This window comes from Peromyscus eremicus, chromosome 1, assembly GCF_949786415.1.
Source record: "Peromyscus eremicus chromosome 1, PerEre_H2_v1, whole genome shotgun sequence".
Lineage (NCBI taxonomy): Eukaryota > Metazoa > Chordata > Mammalia > Rodentia > Cricetidae > Peromyscus > Peromyscus eremicus.
In genome coordinates this window covers 186,809,487-186,818,894 of record NC_081416.1, presented here as the reverse complement: position 1 = coordinate 186,818,894, position 9,408 = coordinate 186,809,487, and the positions used below count along the sequence as shown (strand labels likewise).

Genomic DNA, 9,408 nt, shown 5'->3' with positions numbered 1-9,408 from the left:
TTTTCATTCCATGTTTTACTTTGAGGACATAAATTTTCATAGACTGAAGACCTGTCATTCTGAAAGAGAATATATTGCAAATGGTACTCAAAGAATATATTGATGGCCAGTATCTACATAGGATGGACTGGGTCCTTTTATATTAATGAGGGAGGAAGTTCTCATGTACCATGTCAGGTTTCCAGAACCAGGCTTATGAATGTGGACATGCAAATACATGGACTTTTTTGATGACTTCACTGAACCATTTATGGAAAAGTAGAATTAGTGAAGATTCACTGTCTTGAATCCCAGTAGTAAATATATCAGCACCCTAGATAGTATGGATGATAGAAGGAATAAGTTGCTGGCTTCTTCCATAAAATTAAAGTGTTTGTGTTCACGTGCAAATTGAAGTATACTTGTTTCTCCCTTTGACATGTAATATTACACAGTGATAATAGGCGTGTTACTATTGGAAATCTACTCATCTGTGAAGTCCTGATAATATTCTTTTTTTTTTTCTTTTTGTTTTTCAAGACAGAGTTTCTCTAGGGAGTTTTGGTGCCTGTCCTGGATCTCTCTGTAGACCAGGCTGGCCTTGAACATTGAGATTCTTAATACTCAGTTGTAAGTTGTCAATAGGCAGATGATTATTGTTATTATTATTTTTGTTTTTTATTTTTCAGAAGGGTATAAGTACCAGTGTCTCCACCTTTGTATTGCACCATGTAGGATATATTACTAAGAATTTTCTGGAGAGAATTGAATTGGTGCTGTGCATAAGCCATCAATTTTGAAGCATAAACAAATGTCCCACTTAAACCCTTTACTCTTCTTTGCTTTTGGAGGTATAAGGCTGCTCCCACCCTGTTTTTTCTCCCCCTGAGGCCATGTATTTCATATGGAGAGATTCTAAAGTGTTGTGGGGATGGACAGGTTTCTACTTCTCCTTTTACAAATAACATTTTATTTAAGTATATGAGTGTTCTCCATACGTCTATGCACACAGCATGATGTGTTATTCACCTGCATCCCTGAGCTTGGCAACAAATCTGACACTGGAGTTACACACTGTAATGAGCTGCCATGTGTGTAGAGAAAGTTAAATTAGATTTCTCTGCAGGAACAGCAAGATGCTATACCTCTGAGCCATTTCTCTAACGTCAAGGTTTACATTCCTGTTGTGTATTTGTGAGACAGATAGTGTAGAACCTTGCATCTTTTAGTTTTTGAGAAATTAAGAATTATAAATGACACTTAACTATGTAATATAAAATCCTGGTTGATGAGAGAGCTCAATTCCTGAAGAAAATAATAGAGTTGAAAAGATTTGAGTTTTCATTTGAGCCAATCTCATGAGTAGTAATGTATCCAACATTAATGAAGAATTAGTATGATTCTCACAAAGCCTAATATATATGTTTCAATCACAAAATGTTGCTTCCTGATCTGGATTCATTGTCACACACATTCCATTTTTTACACATATTTCTAACTGTCCTGTTTTGAAACACCATATAGAATTCATGAAATTGCTATTATCTGTGCTGTTGAGTCAACTTTTATAAAAATTTACATAATAATTCTGTCTATTTCTGATTATTTACTTAGTCATTGTGAAATATTGTCAAAATAATTGCACAAAGTATTTGAGTTTATGTGTTTGGAACATTGGATGTACACGCTGATGTTACACTCCTTACTATTTAAAGAAAACAGTGGATTCTGCATTCCATATTCTATATCTTGGGTTTAGAAAGGGTGCAACATTGCACTTAGGCTTCAGGATCTCAATTGACCATGGTAGAATTTAGTGTGATGTGTCCCAGCTACAGATAGGATAAATACAGTATCCATAGTTGAGTGAGGTCAACAGTTGTAGAATTTAGAAGCACATTTCAGTTTTGCTCATCATAGTTAACCATCTGAGATTGACCTAGGGATCCCATTTGATATTAACACGTACTCCATAAAGGTAAATTCCTGCAAGTAGTACTCACATGTGTATTATATTCCCTAAAAGTTTGCTGACTGTGATACTATTAATGTCATCCTCATTTTATAGAGATAGGAAATACAGTACAGGCTATGACCATTTTACTGTTTTACTATAATTAAATTTCAGTTTTATTTTATGTACAGGTATTGTTGCCTGAACATATGATTGTGTACTGTGTATACCTTTTGTCTGTATAGTTCAGAAGTGAGCATGGGATCCCATGGAATTGGGGTTAAAACCTGTTGTATAGTGCCACAAGGGTGCTGTGAACCAAACTACATTTTCAAGGACGTTAAAAGTCACTACAGAATCCAAACAGCAGAAACCATTTTCAAATGTAGCAACTGTGGCAAATCCTTTATCTGCTGCTCAGATCTTAGAAAATATCAGCAAATTCATGAAGGATAGAGACCTTAAGAATGGAAGCAATGTAATAAATCTTTCATTAAATTGTGTATGGAAGAGAAGCAGTGGTTAACCTCTAACACATTCCTGCAGCCCTGCTAGAAAACTTTATCTTTGAACAACTGCCATGCCTCATCTACATCACCGAAGTGTCTAATTCTTTAGTTTCTTTTACCTAAGAAAGCATTTTGTTCAGCAGCACATGATGTATATGTAACTTCCCATTACAGAGTCTGTTATCATTCAGGGAAGTGGCTGTGGACCTCTCACAGGAGGAATGGGAATGTCTAGATTGTGCTCAAAAGGCATTGTACATGGATGTAATGTTGGAGAATTACAACAATCTAGTCTTTCTAGGTAAGAATGCTCTTCTATGGAATTCGCGATTCATCCTTTTCATTTACTTACTTTATTTATATGTAATCTCTCTGAACTGTCTAGACACTCCCAGAAATAAGGGAAATTCTGGTTATCAGCATAGTTCTTTCATGGTGCCTTCATTTACATTTTTCTGTGCTTCATAGAAGCATAAACAATGCTATATTCTGAGTGATTTCTCCAGCACTCCTCTAGTTTTTAAAGAAAACTTCACAGTTCAAAGAAGATTGACTGTTCAGAACATGGAAATACATTGCAGTACACACAACAATTTGAATAGTTTGATTTTACTGTTGGATTTAACTATTCACCTGTTTCTGATTTTTACAGTTCAGGAGGTTTCAAACAAAAATTGAGCTTCTGGTAGTTAGCATGGATTTTCGTTTGTTTTGTTTATTCAGTTTTTGAGATGAGAAAACTTTTTTTTTTTTTTTTTTTTTTGTTTTTTTGTTTTTTTTTGGTTTTTCGAGACAGGGTTTCTCTGTGTAGCTTTGCGCCTTTCCTGGAACTCACTTGGTAGACCAGGCTGTCCTCGAACTCACAGAGATCCTCCTGGCTCTGCCTCCCGAGTGCTGGGATTAAAGGCGTGCGCCACCACCGCCCGGCGAGATGAGAAAACTTTATGTTGAGTCATGAGAAAGCATGATTTTAATGCTAGCAGTAGTGATGCAGAAGCAAAAGGATATGTTGTGTTCCATCCCTACCTGGGTTACATAATGTGTTCCTAGCTGTCCAAAGCTATCCAGTCTGGCTGTGTCTCAAATACATACAGGAAAATAGATAAAACATTATTCATATGATCCTTCAGGGAGCTTCTCTAATTATTGCTTGATCACTTATTTGTCTTGTGTTCTGCAAGGTACACAGTTTAGATATGAAGGAGAAGGCCACTGTCAGTCCTTTTGGTTTGACATAGGTCAGACTGGAGTATCCATGTAATGATGTGAGACAGAATAGACCTCTGTAGAGAACTCTATCCCTGAGAATTGGAAGTTTATATGTGATAGAAAACTTAAGATAATTAGTCATTAAATCTCTGACTCATGCTTTAATCCCTGTTTTCCTTCATTGTGGCAATTTTCCAGGTAAAAATCAAAGAGTCCACACAGGAAAGAAAGAACACAAAAATACAGAGCTTGATAAATCTTTTGACTCTGAACATGGACTCACACTGAAACGTACCAATAGTGAAAAGAAACCACACGAAAGCCGGAAATGTGGAAACTGCTTCAAGACAGACTCAAGCCTTAGTAGACATCAGAGAGCTCATACTAGACAGAAACCCTATAAATGTACAAAATGTAGTAAATCCTTTACACATTTGTCACAATTCAAAGTACATTGCAATTTCCATTGTGGAGAAAAACCCAACGAATGTACAGATTGTCCTAAGTGTTTTTACAAGACGTCAGAATTTAAAAGACATTGCAGAATACATTCTGGAGAGAATACTTACAAATATAGTGAATGTGACAAATCCTTTCGTCGACAAAACCATCTTAGAGCTTATCAGAGAATTCATACAGGAGAGACACCTTACAAATGCAGTGACTGTGATAAATCCTATAAACAGAGAAGCAGTCTTAGAGTTCATCAAAGAATACATACAGGAGAGAAACCTTACAAATGTATTGAATGTGACAAATCCTTTACCACTGCCTCACATCTTAGAACTCATCAGAGAATTCATACAGGAGAGAAACCTTACAAATGTAGTGAATGTGACAAACCATTTGCCCAGAAAGCCAATCTTAGAACTCACCAGAGAATTCATATAGGAGAGAAACCCTACAAATGTAGTGAGTGTGACAAATCTTTTACCAGTGGCTCATCCTTTAAATTGCATCAGAGTATTCATAGAGGAGAGAAACCTTACAGATGCAGTGAATGTGACAAATCCTTTACACACAAAGTCAGTCTTAGAGCTCATCAGAGCATGCATACAGGAGAGCAACTTTACAAATGTATTGAATGTGACAAATCCTTTTTTCATAAATCTTTTCTTACAATTCATCAGAGAATTCATACAGGAGAGAAACCTTACAAATGCAGTGAATGTGACAAATCCTTTACCACAAAAGACCATCTTAGAAGTCATCAGAGAACTCATACAGGCGAGAAACCTTATAAATGCAGTGAATGTGACAAATCCTTTTCCCATAAAAGCAATATTAGAATTCATCAGGCAATTCATACAGGAGAGAAACCTTACAAATGCAGTGAATGTGACAAATCCTTTGTCCACAAAGACTATCTTAGAACGCATCAGAGAATTCATACGGGAGAGAAACCTTACAAATGCAGTGAATGTGACAAATCCTTTATCCATAAAGACTATCTTAGAACTCACCAAGTGATTCATACAGGAGAGAAACCTTACAAGTGCAATGAGTGTGACAAATCCTTTACCAGGGTATTCAGTCTTAGAATTCATCAGAGACGACATAGAGGAGAAAATCCTTACAAATGTAGTGACTGTGACAAATCCTTTGCTCGGAATGGCCATCTTAGAGCTCATCAGAGAACTCATACATTAGAGACACCTTACAAATGCAGTGAATGTGATAAATCCTTTACACAAAGAGACCGTCTTACAGCTCACCAGAGAACGCATACAGGAGAAAAACCTTACAAATGTATTGAATGTGACAAATCCTTTACCAGTGCCTCACAACTTAGACTTCATCAGAGAATTCATACGGGAGAGAGACCTTATAAATGTAGTGAATGTGACAAATCCTTTTTCCATAAACACAACCTCAGCTCTCATCAGAGATTTCATACAGGAGAGAAACCTTACAAATGTGGTGAATGTGACAAATCCTTTCCCCGGAAAGACCATCTTAAAAGTCACCAGAAAATTCATACAAGAGAGAAATCTTAGAAATTTAGTGAGTGTGACAAATCTTCTAGCAAGAAAGGCCATCTTAGACCTCAGTAGAGAACTCATACAGTTGAGAAACCTTGCCAATGTAGGAATGTGACAGATCTTTTGTCAGTTGCTCAGATCATAGAAAACATTAGAGATTCTATACAGGAGAGAAACCCTTCATGTGTACTACATGTCAAAAATTCTTTATCAGTTCCCCCATGTTTTAGAAGACATTAGATTATTCATGCCCAAGAAACCTTACCAATATATAAAATGTAAGAAACAGTGTCAGTTACTAGGCCCTCAAGCTGAATCCAGGTGGGCCCATGAGGAAGTACGTTATGTGCTTGCCTTGGTAACTTGTTTGAGCCAATTTCCTCGACTATAGGGCCTGCCCCACTACTTATCCACCCTTTTATTTTATTACATGTGTGCTCAGCAGCAGTCAGAGTTCTATGCCCTGGCTGTCTTTACCTTGCCTTGGATGCTCAGCAATTAGATTGTGCCTGTCTTAGATTGGCTTGCCAAACAAGCACTTACCTGTCTTTGACTCTCAGCCCTCAAAGAGTGTTCATCCCTGGGGAGTCTCCCCAAGTGTGGAGGATCAGTTAGCAGCCTTATCAATTTCAGAAAGCTAGACATGCACAACCAGAGATGGAGGGCTATGATTTGGATGCCTAAGAGCCATTAACACCTGTAGAGTCCCCTTCGTGTCTGCCCATTGCTGGATGTGCTGTAAGAGACTGTTAAAAAGGAGAAAGCTTAAAATCACCACCCTGCCAATCAAAACATGAGTTGTAATCCAGAAGGGATCTAACAGTCTTTTTATGTCATGCCAAACCCTTTCAAGAAATAAAGAGTCAAAGGCCATAACCTCTGTCCTTTTCTGACTTAATGGGAAAATTTCATGTGTTAGCTATCCACCTTGACTGGGAAGGCTTCTATGGGCCTATGGCCTGACAGTGGTACAGGCTGTGAGGGTTGTAAGACTCTTGGCCCTGTGGAAGACTATTCACCTCCTGAGGGAGGCATGTAGTGGGGTATCTTACCCCAAGAATACCTTGATGGTGGCATAGGTGCCTGCACTGGTGTTAGACCAGAGAGGGAAATAGTACATGACTTAATAATTACAGCTGCTTTCTCCTTTACAGATTTTGCAGGGCCCAAAATGATGTTGTAGAGATATCTGACATAGTGGTGTTTGTGTAGAAAAGATTACCCATCTTTTATAGAGAAACAGCAAGCAAACGACAGAAAGAAGATGACCATTAACAAGTGTGAAAATTTGTATCACACCCTTGTCTTATGCTTAGTGGGGCACTTCTGTAGCTTTTTAGTCCTCAGGCCTTATGCCCACAAGATGTCTCCAGGCACCCCTTATGGGTTGTCCAGTCATTTTGTGGAGGTTCTAGATGAAAGCAAACAGAAAAAAAAATGTGCCTCCCTAATGGGACAGGCAGGCAAACATGACAGACAACACAAAAGAAGGAAAGAAATGGGAGTCCCAATGCTTCCTTGCTGAACAGACCAAAAGATCACAACACTGAGGGCCCTTCAACCAAAACACATAATCTTGGGGGCTGGCTGTCAAGCACCATGAGTGAAGAGAGGGAGACGATAAGAATCTGTCTCAGGGGGGTTGGTGAGATGACTCAGTGGTTAAGAACACTGGCTGCTCTTCCAGAGGTCCTGAGTTCAATTCCCAGCATCCACATGGTGGCTCACAACCATCTGTAATGAGATCTGGCTCCCTTTTCTGGCCTGAAGAAATACATGCAAACAGAACATTGTATACATAGTAAATAAATAAATCTTAAAAGAAAAAAAAAAGAATCTGTCTCAGAAAAGAGAGTAACAGAAGCTCCACCTTGGGTGCCAGATGCTACTGGACACTAACTGCTCCCTAAGGATAGGGCGTGTGAAGGCACAGCATCAACAACACAGACACTGGAAGTCAGTTGAAGGCAAACAACAAACTTATTTATTCAGTAACACGGAAGGCCTCATATATCCTCCCAAAACTCATGCTGTGTCCTAATCTTGTGTCATTGTGTGGTTGTCCCTCATTGGCTAGGTATGATCAGGAACTCTGACGGTGCATGTTACTAAGCCCTCAGCCTGGCAATCAATCGGAGTCAATTTCCTCGACCCTATGGGCCCAGCCTCTACTATAGATAAGTAAAAACAAATTCTGGGAGATAAGACAGAGCCTGTCCATTGAAGAGGTATGCTGTGTGTTTAACTTTCCTGGATTGTCCACTCCTTATCTGGGTGCACAAGACTGCTTTCTACATTTCCCATTTCTAAGTTTTTGAAGAAAAATAGCAGCCATAATAGAGGCTCTGGTTGAATGCATTGACTCTATGTAAAGTCTAATTAATACAAGCATAAGGGAATTATAAGAATAGCTAACAGAACCAAGGAAACAGGAAAGGCTCTTAGCCACAAGGGGCTTATAAAAGTCACTTGAGAGATTATTATCTATCTCCTTATACAGGGTATTGATTTGATCATCAATAGTATGAGAAAACCTGATACAGTCAAGCAACACATGCCAGGTAATTGTTGACAACCAAGATTATTTTTGAGCAACAAATAATCTATAGTTCTATATTATATTACTGTTGCCTCCAGTTCACTCATATCTTGGTTGACTTTTTACTAATAGTTTTCTAGTTATATTTGTAGTTTTACTAATCATACAGAGCAATTTAGATACTTCTCTTTGAGTTCGAAAATTCATTCTGGAATAGGCAATGAAAGGGCTGAAGTGGCTTCAAAAATTACAGGAGCTAATAGATGCAAAGAATCACCACTATTTTTATGGAGTGCTCTCCCAATTCTATTGGTGAATTATAGTCATTTACTTTGGGATTTTTAACTACAGAGAGACATTTGATTGTGGGACCTACTAAGTGAAACCAACATACGTATTTTAAAGGTATCTCGTTTTTGAAATTTGGATCTAAGGATATGTTGTTTTGGAAAAGAGGTTCTGCTTTGGTTTCCACAGACAATGAGAACCTATGGATTGCTTCCCGGTTTATATGGTTTGATCAAGCAAGACCCCCTGAAAGGTCTCTGATGACAACCATTGCCCAGATGATCCAACACCTAGAACATCTTCAAGACAACTGGTTGAGACTGTATAGCCTCAGACTACTACAGCCAAGATTTAACTATAATTTTAAATTTTCTCAGGATCCCCATAAGATTGCCAGCACCCCCAATCAGCAGGAAGTAGTATGGAAAGCTGCACTCAAATTCTCAAAATATTGTTTATGATAGTTTGTTTTTATTTAAAGGAGGTTGATTATATATGGCTAATGGTCATACTCAATCTCTTTCTAAATAAAAAAGATGGATATGTTTTAAAAATAGTGAACAATAGATTATTGAATCTTCTTTAATCCCAATCAAACAACTGTTAAAATACATTGATAAGGATTTTGGTGTATTGATACAAATTTAAGGTCAATTTTGTTATGTTCTATGTATATTTCTACTCTTGTTTAAGGTGTGTTTGTGCAACACATTTAAAATTGTATCGTATCATTAAATAATACAGATTGATATTTAATCATCTATGATAATAATACAGTCATATTAGTTTTCTAGGTATACAAAGATATATTTCAATTAGGTAGGTAATCTTCAAACACTTCAAAGACCTACAGAGTGGGACATTTAAAATGTTTTAAGAACTTAGACTTTTACAGACAATGAGACACATCTGCTCCTGGCAGCAACAATTACGTTAAAGAAGATGATG

The 9,408-nt window shown here is 37.6% G+C and overlaps 1 pseudogene; it reads left to right on the top strand.

Moving 5' to 3' along the window:
* Positions 1-2,536: 2,536 nt before the first annotated feature.
* LOC131894156 (zinc finger protein 883-like) lies at positions 2,537-5,841 on the top strand (annotated as a pseudogene).
* The last annotated feature ends 3,567 nt before the right edge of the window (positions 5,842-9,408 follow it).